Raw genomic sequence first — 12559 nt, 5'->3', positions numbered from 1 at the left:
TATTTCCAGCTTTTTTTCTTTCTACATAAGATAATGTCCTCGAGGTTTTTAAAATCTTTTATTTAATTTTTTATTGAAGTATAGTTGATTTACAAAGTTGTGTTAGTTTCTGGTGTATAGCGAAGTGATTCAGTTTTATATATATAATATATATTGCATATGTATATAATATATATATAATATTCCCACTTTTCATTTAAGGAAGAGATTAATCAGAGTCAAAAAATTAGGTGGTCTTTGGACTCCCCTGGAGAAAACAGAGTGATGTTGGTAGCTATGTAGTGGAAATCCAGGAGCATAAACAATGCAGGGATGAGGCTTCCATCATCATTATCAACATCACCACTGCCATCATCATTTATTGAGCAATTACTACTTGCTAAGCATTTTATGTGGATTAAACAAATCCTCATGGCAACTCTGGAAAAACATGCGATTGTTATCTCTATTTTGAGAAGCTTACATAATTTCCCCAAAGTCCCTGAACCCTGTAAGTGGTTGAGCTAGGATTTAAACTCCAGTCTTTCAACTCCAGTGGCTATGCCATTAGTCTTAGGCTATGGTCATGGGCTATGGTTATACATCTCAACAACCCTCCACTCCAGATCCCCGAATACATCTGCATTCTTATTCCTCCTGTTAGCAGAGCCAGGACCAATCCTTATGCCAGTAGCTCCTCCAGGAAGCACTAATGGGTCATTAGCAGAAGTCAGATGACCACTGGCCAGCAAAGGAGCTCTCCAACAATAGAAGCAGCAGAGTTGTGGCAAGATGAAATAACCACGCTGGAGGATATAAGATTTTTGTCCTATAACACATGTGGGGCAGTATCATTAGAAAGCCAGGAGTTTTCTAATCAGGGTGAGCCTCATTTCCAGCAAATAGGCCATTGGGGAAAAGAGCTCTATTCAACCATTAGATATATGAGCAAAATATAATCTTAGACTGTGAAAGATAAGCATATTTTTGTCCACATAATACACACTTTTAATCAGGCCTTATGTTATCAAATGTTTTCAGGAAACAATATTATGGCATGTAATATTTTCAATTAGGCACATAAATGTAAATATATAATCTTAATACCACAATTATGCATATACATAAGTATATGCACAAATTATTTTTTGATTTTTACTTTTTAAAAAAAAATTTAAATATCATTTTGAGATTGGTTCAAGATGGCGGAATAGAAGGACATGCTCTCACTCCCTCTTGTGAGAACACCAGAATCACAACTAACTGCTGAATAATCACTGACAGGAAGACACTGGAACTCACCAAAAAAGATACCCCACATCCAAAGACAAAGGAGAAGCTGCAATAAAACGGTAGGAGGGGCTCAATCACAATAAAATCAAATCCCATAACTGCTGCGTGGGTGACTCACAGACTGGAGAACACTTATACCACAGAAGTCCACCCACTGGAGTGAAGGTTCTGAGCCCCACGTCAGGCATCCCAACCTGGGGGTCTGGCAACGGGAGGAGGAATTCCTAGAGAATCAGACTTTGAAGGCTAGCAGGATTTGACTGCAGGACTTTGACGAGACTGGGGGAAACAGACTCCACTCTTGGAGAGCACACACAAAGCAGTGTGCATATCAGGACCCAGGGGGAAGGAGAGTGACCCCATAGGAGACTGAACCAGACCTACCTTCTGGTGTTGTAGGGTCTCCTGCAGAGGCGGGGTGTGGCTGTGTCTCACCGTGAGGACAAGGACACTGAGAGCAGAAGCTCTGGGAAGTACTCCTTGGCATGAGCCCTCCCAGAGTCTGCCATTAGCCCCACTAAAGAGCCCAGGTAGGCTCCAGTGTTGGGTCACCTCAGGCCAAACAACCAACAGGGAGGGAACCCAGCCCCACTCATCAGCAGACAAACAGATTAAAGTTTTACTGAGCTCTACCCACCAGAGCAACAGCCAGCTCTGCCCACCACCAGTCCCTCCCATCAGGAAACTTGCACAAGCCTCTTAGATAGCCTCATCCACCAGAGGGCAGACAGCAGAAGCAAGAAGAACTACAATCCAGGAGCCTGTGGAACAAAAACCACATTCACAGAAAGATAGACAAGATGAAAAGGCAGAGGGCTATGTACCAGATGAAGGAACAAGATACAATCCCAGAAAAACAACTAAATGAAGTGGAGATAGGCAACCTTCCAGAAAAAGAATTCAGAATAATGATAGTGAAGATGATCCAGGACCTCAGAAAAACAATGGAGGCAAAGATCAAGAAGATGCAAGCAATATTTAACAAAGACCTAGAAGAATTAAAGAACAAACAAACAGAGATGAACAATACAATAACTGAAATGAAAACTACACTTGAAGGAATCAATAGCAGGATAACTGAGGCAGAAGAACGGATAAGTGACCTGGAAGACAGAATGGTGGAATTCACTGCTGTGGAACAGAATAAAGAAAAAAGAAGGAAAAGAAATGAAGACAGCCTAAGAGACCTCTGGGACAACATTAAACACAACAACATTCACATTATAGGGGTCCCAGAAGGAGAAGAGAGAGAGAAAGGACCAGAGAAAATATTTGAAGAGATTATAATCAAAAACTTCCCTAACATGAGAAAGGAAATAGCCACCCAAGTCCAAGAAGTGCAGAGAGTCCCAGGCAGGATAAACCCAAGGAGAAACATGCTGAGACACATAGTAATTAAATTGGCAAAAATGAAAGACAAAGAAAAATTATTAAAAGCAGCAAGGGAAAAATGACAAATAACATACAAGGGAACTCCCATAATGTTAACAGCTGATTTCTCAGCAGAAACTCTACAAGCCAGAAGGGAGTGGCATGATATAAAGTGATGAAAGGGAAGAACCTACAACCAAGATTACTCTACCCGGCAAGGATCTCATTCAGATTCCATGGAGAAATCAAAAGCTTTACAGACAAGCAAAAGTTAACTGAATTCAGCACCACCAAACCAGCTCTACAACAAATGCTAAACTTCTCTAAGTGGGAAACACAAGAGAAGAAAAGGACCTACAAAAAAACCCCAAACAATTAAGACAATGGTAATAGGAACATACATATCGATAATTACCTTAAACGTGAATAGATTAAATGCTACAACCAAAAGACACGGGCTTGCTGAATGGACACAAAAACAAGACCCATATATATGCTGTCTACGAAAGATCCACTTCAGACCTAGGGACACATTCAGACTGAAAGTGAAAGGATGGAAAAAGATACATGCAAGATCTTTTTTAACCACCTCCTAGAGTAATGGAAATAAAAACAAAAATAAACAAATGGGACCTAATGAAACTTAAAAGCTTTTGCACAGCAAAGGAAACTACAAACAAGATGAAAAGACAACCCTCAGAATGGGAGAAGATATATGCAAACGAATCAACAGAAAAAGGATTAATCTCCAAAATATGTAAACAGCTCATGCAGCTCAATATCAAAAAAACAAACCACCCAATCGAAAAATGGGCAGAAGACCTAAATAGACATTTCTCCAAAGAGGACATACAGATGGTCAAGAAGCACATGAAAAGCTGCTCAACATCACTAATTATTAGAGAAATGCAGATCAAAACTACAGTGAGGTATCACCTCACACCAGTTAGAATGGGCATCATCAGAAAATCTACAGACAACAAATGCTGGGGAGGGGTGGATAAAAGGGAACTCTCTTGCACTGTTGGTGGGAATGTAAATTGATACAGCCACTATGCAGAACAGTATGGAGGTTCCTTAAAAAACTAAAAATAGAATTACCATATGACCCAGCAACCCCACTACTGGGCATATACCCAGAGAAAAGCATAATTCAAAAAGGCACATGCACCCCAATGTTCTTTGCAGCACTATTTACAATAGCCAGGTCATGGAAGCAACCTAAATGCCCATCAACAAACAAATGCATAAAGAAGATGTGGTACATATATACAATGGAGTATTACTCAGCCATAAAAAGGAATGAAATTGGGTCATTTGTAGAGACGTGGATGAATCTAGAGACTGTCATACAGAGTGAAGTAAGTCGGAAAGAGAAAAACAAATATCATATATTAACGCATACATGTGGAACCTAGAAAAATGGTACAGATGAACCGTTGTGCAGGGCAGAAATTGAGACACGGATGTAGAGAACAAATGTATAGACACCAAGGAGGAAAAGTAGTGGAAGGTGGGGGTGGCAGTGGGATGAATTGGGAGATCGAGATGGACATGTATACACTGATGTGTATAAAATGGATGACTAATAAGGACCTGCTGTATAAAAAAATAAAATAAAATTCAAAAACAAAACTTTAAAAATTGTTTGGATACATTTTTTAAAATTTAAATTTCCAGTTAAATTCTCATTTATAAATGTCAGTATACAAAATTCCAAAATATATATAAAAGTAACTCCCAGAAATCTTATACAGGAAACTGAAATTCACTTCACAGTGATTTTTTTAAATTCTACTAATCAGTGCCACAAAATACATATGAAGTAGATGCTATTATTGGCCCCATTTTGCAGATAAGGAGCTTGAGGCCGAATAAAGGTCCAAGTTTGCACATCTAATATGAAACTCCATTAGGATCTGAACTTCAAATCTGTGCTCTTACTATGCCCTGTTCATACTTCATATTGTACCCTGATAAAAAGGAACCAAATGTACTTACCTAATATTTAAATTCCTCCATTTCTACTGTTCAGCCCCAGAATCATGGTTGCAGACTTGTGGCATTAGATCAAGGATTCTGACTTTGCCTTACTAAGAGACTGTCATCAGCCGAACTAGAGAAAAACAAAGCCAGACTTCTGCACTTTCATTCCCTAGTGCTTCTCCTCAACATCCAGAAACCTTGCTAAATCTGCAATTGATTTGGAAAATTCTACAAAGTAAAACAAAAAAAATTTTTTTTTGTAACCCAAAGAAGCTTGTAGAATTAGAAAGAGTGAAGAATTACAAGTGAAACTGTAAAGATTCACGTGTGAATTTTACGTGTGAAAATATAGAGATTGAGCGTTACCATAAAAAAAAAAAAAAAAAGAGAGAGAGAAAAAGAAAGGAGGGGAGGAAGGAGAACTGGAGAGAAGGAACATAGGGAGGGAAGGAGGTAAGAATGAAAGAAAGTTTCATGAAAAATTCATTCATTAATACACTTAATTAGATACAGTCCTTATCGATTCAGGAATAGCTGAATAATTATCAGATATTTAATTTTACCTTATTAAGTATTTTTGTCTTGACACATTTTTTTTCCATGAAGAATAAAGTAATTAGTAAGAAAGTACTCTGGGCCCATCCCCTAGTGTGTAGTAACTTCACAAGATAGTATAGTATAATATTTAGACCTTCCACTCTCACAACTTCCTTGAAATATTTAACAGGAGACTTTCACAGCTAAATTAATGTGAAGGTACAAAGTAGTTAAGCAAATAATGTTCTCATGTTAGAAATTCAGGTTAAAAAGATACACTTATACATTTTCCACAAAGGAAAAAATTAGTTTTGCCTTGTCTCTGACGGAATGACTTAGGTGGGTAAAAAAATGTAGTTCTATTTTGAACATAATAAACAAATCCCCAAACTAATTTTGCACATTAATACACACATATGGATATATGGCAATCAAATTACATGTTGCCAATACATAATTATTAGACTTAATCTAAAATCTTAATTTATCCCCTGTATGTAAGCCAATCCACAATGTGTAAATTATTTATTACGTAATTAAAAGAAGTTTTCATATCAAATTCATTTTAATTTTTACAAATCTTATTTTAATAACTACAGATAAAATGCTTATATATAAAGTTTATTAATATTATTACAAGTTGTACAAATTGGAATATAAATATGTATGTGCATATGTATAATTTATTATACAATAAAGAACATATGAATGACAGTCCCAAATGTTTCAATAGCTTGGCCTCCTTACATTTTTATTTAAAATAGAAATATGGAGAATTTTGTTTGCAATGAAAAAATAATTTAGTTGTGTGTGTTTGGTGTGTGTGAGAGAAAGTGTATGCATACTTTAAATCGATTTTTCCCTTATCTACTAATATAGATATATCAGTCATAGTTATACATATTTCTAGTTATAAATTGAAGAACACATTAACAGTGATTATTATGTCCTCTATATCTAGCAATCCTTCACCATCTCTTATCTCCTACCAGTAAATTTCTTACCTGCCAAGAGGAGAAAATTTTGAAACTTTTTAGTCTACCAAAATTGTTCAAATATAAATACTGTAGGTCCTCCTTGACTTATGATGGGGTCATGTCTTGATAAACTCATCGTAAGTTGGAAATATCGGAAGTCAAAAATGCATTTAATATACCTAACCCACCAAACACCATAGCTTAGCCCAGACTATGTTAAATGTGCTCAGTGCACTTACACTAGCTTACGGTTAGGCAAAATCATCTAACACAAAGTCAGTTTTATGATAAAGTGTTGAGTATGTCATGTAATTATTGACTGCTACACTGAAAGTGAAAAACAGAATGGTTGTATGGGGACAGAAGGGTTGTAAACGTGTCCATTGCTTACCCTCGTGATCATGTGGCTTACTGGGAGCTGTGGCTCACTGCCTCTGCCCAGCATGGGGAGAAAGCATCATACCACACATCGCTAGTCCAGGAAAAGATCAAAATTCAAAATACAGTTTTTTCTGCCTAAAGCATATCACTTTTGAAACATCATAAAGTTAAAAAATCATAAGTCGAACCATCCTAAGTTGGGGACCATCTGTAATAGGATGAACTACTTTCCAATGGTAGAGTTCACATCACGTATTTACTTTGATAATTTACAAGCACACTGGACAGCCTGTTCAAGTAATTATTAGTAAAAAAGTAACACTGCCCCTTGGGATGTTATGCAGGACAAAGTAAAAGAGCTTTTTCCAGATTGAAGAAGATGCAACTTTTACCTCCTTCTTCCTATTTGTACGCTTTGATAGAAAATAGAACGTAGGGAAATTAAAACTTGATGAATGGAAAACAAAACATATAGGTCATTATATATTTTATAAAAATAAGTGTAAGTTTCAAATAATGAATAATCCTGCATTATGACAACTGATTCAAGACAAGGGAAATGAGCAAATAATAACTGAAAAGGGCATATACACTTCCTCTTATCAAGTACTAACTAAACTTCACTTCAAAGAGTATGTTTCCATGAATTGTGATATAAACATAAGATTCACAAGACTAGGTTTTTCTTAAAACTCACTTGTTTTTAAACACAAACTTTTTTTTTTAACTATTTTTCCTTTTGAATAAGAAACCTGACTCTAGATTTCCAAAAAATGTTATGCTTCAGGTGATACATCTTACATTTCATTTACCACTGAACTATATAGTGGTGTTCTCAGAGGACGTTTCTACAACTGAAGAAAAGCAGAGTAAAAAACTTACAGAATTTTCATGCCCTAAAATTTATAAAGAAGGGCAATACAACCATATTCTATCTTATAGAAGATAACATTTTATAAAAATTAGAAATTAAATATATTCAAGCATTATAGCTTGTAAACCACTTTAATTTCTATTGTACTTGGAATGGGTAAATTATAGCCCATGGGTTAAATTTGGCCCACTTTTCATTTTTGTAAATGAAGTTTTTTTGTAAGATAGCCACACTCTTCATTTCTGCATTGTCTATAGCTGCTTTTGCCCTACAACAGCACAGCTGAGTAGTTGTGATGGAGACCATATGGCCCACAAAGCCTAAAATTTACTATTGGACAGTCTACAGAAAAACGATTTGCTAACTCCTGTTTTAGACACTTATCACTGGAATTTTATGTTGTTGAACTCAAATGGATTACAAAGAAAATACAAACAAATGTTGGTAGAACATTTTTTAAAGAAGTTTGGATTTATATTTGGCTGGTGTTCTGCAATTTTCTCTAGTTTTCCTAATATTTTCAAACAAATTCAAAATATTGATTCTACTAAACTCAAAATTACTTAGGTCCTGTGTGTGTGTATGTATATATATATGTGTATATAAGTACGTATGTGTGTGAATGCGTATGTGTGTTTGTGCATGTATATAGTTCACCTCCGTCTCTGTGCAATATGCTTTTAATTTAATCAAAAAGGCAGTTAACTTCTTCAACATTTGAATCTAAGTATCAACAAATGTCTAAGTTAGCTCCTTCCAATGGCAGGTGTTGATTGGGAAAGTTTCCTCTCCTCCCGTAATACAGCTATGCTTTATTGATATTTGGATCTTAATCTAAAGCTCATCATTCTGCTTTGGCATTCCCCTGAAAGGTGTTCTCGGTGTATCCCTGCAGGGATTTTACTTCCAGGATTAAATCTGAGTCCTGAATGGAGTGTGTGTGATATAAAAACAGGGTTGTTTAAACATATTACAGTTTTAAATATGAAATAATCAGCTATTAATATAAATTTAATCAGTATATTTATAAATAATATTAACGTATAAATTTAAAAGAAATGCAAGTTAAAAATTAGAAGGTTTTTTTGTTTTGTTTTTAAAATCCACTTTTTGGGTGGGCCTAAGTTTCTTAGGCCATCAGTAGGCTTTGAAAATTTTCTCTCCAATCTGTGGAAAGCAGAGATGAAAAGGAAAGTCCCTACCAGTTTATGAGAATGTACTTCTCTGATGATATAATTAGGGCAAATCTTTAGACTCTTTCCCTTAATCTTTAAGAGATTTTTAGATAGATGTGAAAATACACCTGGGAGAACATGGCCTAAGGAAAAAGGATTTAGTACTCAAAACAACATACAAAGTACCACCTGAGAATATTGTTGCAAAAGTTCATCTAGCTTTAAGGATGTCCATAAATAAAACTAGAGTGGTAACACATAAGAATAATTTTCATGACTTTCAGAGCTAACAGTCATGTACTCAAGTCATTCATTCATCATTTCTCATGTGTCTACCATCAGTTCAACACTCTCTGAGGAAGAAGTAATAAGCAATATTTCTTCTGTTCAAGGGCTTTGCCTCCTAATTAAGAGATAAAGCTAAATGAGCATTTGTACAAAACCCCAAAGCATTAACAAGAAAATATTTAAATAGCCTTTTAGAGAAATATATTATGGCAATGGTTTTCAAATATTGTCTTACTATAGCCTATTGAAAGAAGTATGTTTTATTTTATAACTAAGTATGCACACACAGACACACAAATTGCTCAAGTAAAACATCAAGAAAAAATATTAACTTTCAGTTCTAGTAATATAATCTATTCTGTTCCATTTGATGTCATTTTTGGTACAATTGTCAAACATTAAGTTGATAACATGAGTTGCCAGTGGGTCATAATCAGCTGTTTGAAGAACACTGCACTAAGAGATATTATTAAGGACCTAAAGGTTTTCAGATAAAGAATTGGGCAATGGGGTATACAAGAAATATAACTGAGTTTGAAGTCAAAAGATCTTGATTAGCATTGCAGTTCTACTGTACTGACTTTATGAGCTATTCTAAGTCAATCAACTTTGGAACTTTAGTTTCTCATCTATAAAAACAGAAAATAAAATTTTGTTTATTCCACTGAATATGGCATTTATGAAAATAAACAGTGATAATGGATATGGAAGCATTTTGTAAACTGTAATGTAACAAAAATTACAATTTATTTTAATGTTTAAATAGCTAGGAATAAACCAGACCACAATACTAAGTTTTTAGAAACTTGTGGGTATTTTTACAGGAATTTTAATTTTTCAATTTTTATCTTTATAATAAAGAAGATATTCTGCAGCAACTAGGGGAAAACGGTGGTTCCTTAAGTGAACGCCCATGAGAGTATAGATGTCTGGAACAGAAGGCAGGGGCCATGCCGTCCTCAGGAGATGCAGTAAAATTTTCCCATCTCTATTAGTCTGTTAGGGCTGCCATAACAAAGTTCTAAAGACTGGGAAGATTAAACAGCAGAATTTTTCATTTTGAAAAATTTTTTTAAAATTTTTTACAGTTCTGGCACCTAGAAGTCTGAGATCAAGGTGTTGGCAGGGTTGGTTTCTTCCAAGGCCTTTCTCATTGGCTTGTAAATGGCTGTCTTCACATGGTCTTCTCCTGTGTGTGTGTGTGTCCTAATCTTCCTTCTTATAAAGACACTAGTAATACTGGATTAGGACCCACCCTAATGACCTCATTTTAACTTAATTACTTCTAAAGACCCTATTTCCAAATACAGTAAAATTCTGGGGTACTGGGGGTTAGGACTTCAATATATGAATTTAGGAGAACACAACTCAGCCTGTAACACCATCTAATTTCTTTCTTTTTTTTGTTTTTGTTAGTTATGCTTTGTCAATACTAAGCAAAACATGCTATTTATTTCTGCATAATGTTTTGAGTATAACTGAAAATCCCACTCACTTTTTTCAATGATTCAAATTTGAATTATTTCTGTATTACCAAAATGGCCATATCTTATTTATAATTTATTAAATTATACTAATGTTTAATAAAATCAATTATTATTCAACAAAAATCACTCTTTAATGCTTCCTCTTAACAAAGAGGAAACCATATATGTTTAAAAAGGCACAGCAACTTGATTAATTTCCAAAGTTGAATATGGAGGCAGTATTTGCTTCTTTGGTGATAGAGATTTTTAAACAGAAATTAACATATTCAAAAAGTAAAATCAGGATGCTGAGATAAAATATTAATATATTCACATATTTAGAAGTAAATGAAAGATTTTGATTGCTACTAAATTTTGTTTCAAGTTGCTTAGGTCCCCACCAAAGTAAGTAGAAATATTTGTTTTCTTTTGGCAGCAGCCTAAGACTAATAAAAATTCATTTTAATTAGCAAGAGTACATTACTGCATTTTCAGCTACAGACACAAATGCATTCCCACAGTTTGAGGCTGTATAAAAATTTTATACTCTTATTTATATTTTACATACTTATACAAAACTCCTTTCTTCATAATGAATATCACTACATCCGTATAATAATATTGAGCAGATGGGATTTCCATCAACCATTCTGGAAACAGTGAAAAACCAAATCCCTTTATATTAAGAAGTAAGAAATACCAGGGAAAAGGTGATGCAGATATTGGGGATTTTTAAAAGATTCTCAGCCAGATGATAGGTTCCATTTTCTTGGAGAAAGGGAAGATCACTGAGATTAAACTAGGGTCATTTAAAGAACACTGCCATCTTCTGACTATCCAAGTGGGTCTTAGTACAGAGATGTCCAGACCACCTTTGTCCAGAAATCCATGGAAGGAGGTAGAGGAGGAGCCATTAAGCAAAAATCTGGATGCTACTCTTGTCAGGCCAGTCAGTTCAGAAACCTACATCCAATTCTCTGTTAAGGATGAAAGAAAATCTCTAATATTAAGCTATGAATGTTAGAGAAAAGTATTTTGTCATTTGTGGGTAATATATAATAATGAGAACTTCACTATGCCCAGATGTGAAATCATTTAACACATACTTATATGCTCACTCATTCAACTTTTTGGGTTATACTGTCTCTTGCGTGCAGTATGCTTGGAGTGGAGGTGCAACATGAACAGAGCAGACTTGACTCTGTTCCCATGCAGTCTTTCATTCTACTAGGGAGAGAGAGGCACACAGTAAATAATATAAATGCACAAAATAAATGCAAATTCCAGAGCTTCTCATATAAATAATGGATGATCTGATAGTGTCCTAGTTTACATAGAATGGTCAGAGAAGTCTTTATTTTTTTGAATAGGGTAACCTGTAATTTTGACTAGTAATTTATCATCCCAACCATGTCACATTTCAAAGTGACAGGTATCACATCAGTAATTATACCAGGACCACAGATATAAATCAGGTTTGTCCCAGGTAGACCAGAATGTCACACTATCTTTGAGCCTGATTTCATGTAAGCGGAGATCAAAAAGAAGAAAAGAAGTTAAGAATACAGAAGAGCAGGGACAAGAATATTCTATGTGGTGGAACAGCACCTGAAGTGAGGAGGAGCTTTACCTGTTCAGGAAACTGAAAAATGAAAAATGGCTAGTGTGGCCAATGCATAACCACTTGAAGCAAGGTTGGCAAACGATGGCCCTCAGGCCAAATCTCATTTATGCTTTTTAGATAGCTTTATTAGAACACACACACACCCATTTGTTTACTACTATCTATGGCTCTTTGACGTTGCAAAGCAGACTGAAAACAGTGGTAGAAAAGACTACCAGACCTGCATCTGTCTGCAGACCTTAGCTGTTGCTGCCATCATCATCTACCACATCCCACCAAGAGACCATCACCACAGTGTATCTGGACTCACTTAGGAGGTACGCGAAAGGGCCACAGTCCCTGGACAATTACTTAAGACAGCTTGCCACCACTCCCAAGGGGCCAGCCTTTCACCTTCTGTGAAGCCCATTCCCTTCCCACTCTCAGAGACATTTTCTACTCCTGCCAGATGGCTGCCAGGGCCCAGGGGTGCCTTGCAGCCAAGTCAAATCATCTCACCTTCGAATTAGTTAGTTTTGCCCAGATGCCAGATCTCTTCTGAATTTGGAGCATTTTCTCAGTCATGTGTCTGTTGGTCAGTAAAATAACCCCTGTACTTGGCTTCAACA

Source organism: Aethalodelphis obliquidens, unplaced genomic scaffold, assembly GCF_003676395.1.
Source record: "Aethalodelphis obliquidens isolate GAN/ISIS:26980383/991018 unplaced genomic scaffold, ASM367639v1 scaffold3, whole genome shotgun sequence".
Classification (NCBI taxonomy): Eukaryota; Metazoa; Chordata; class Mammalia; order Artiodactyla; family Delphinidae; genus Aethalodelphis; species Aethalodelphis obliquidens.
This window is presented reverse-complemented; position numbering follows the sequence as displayed.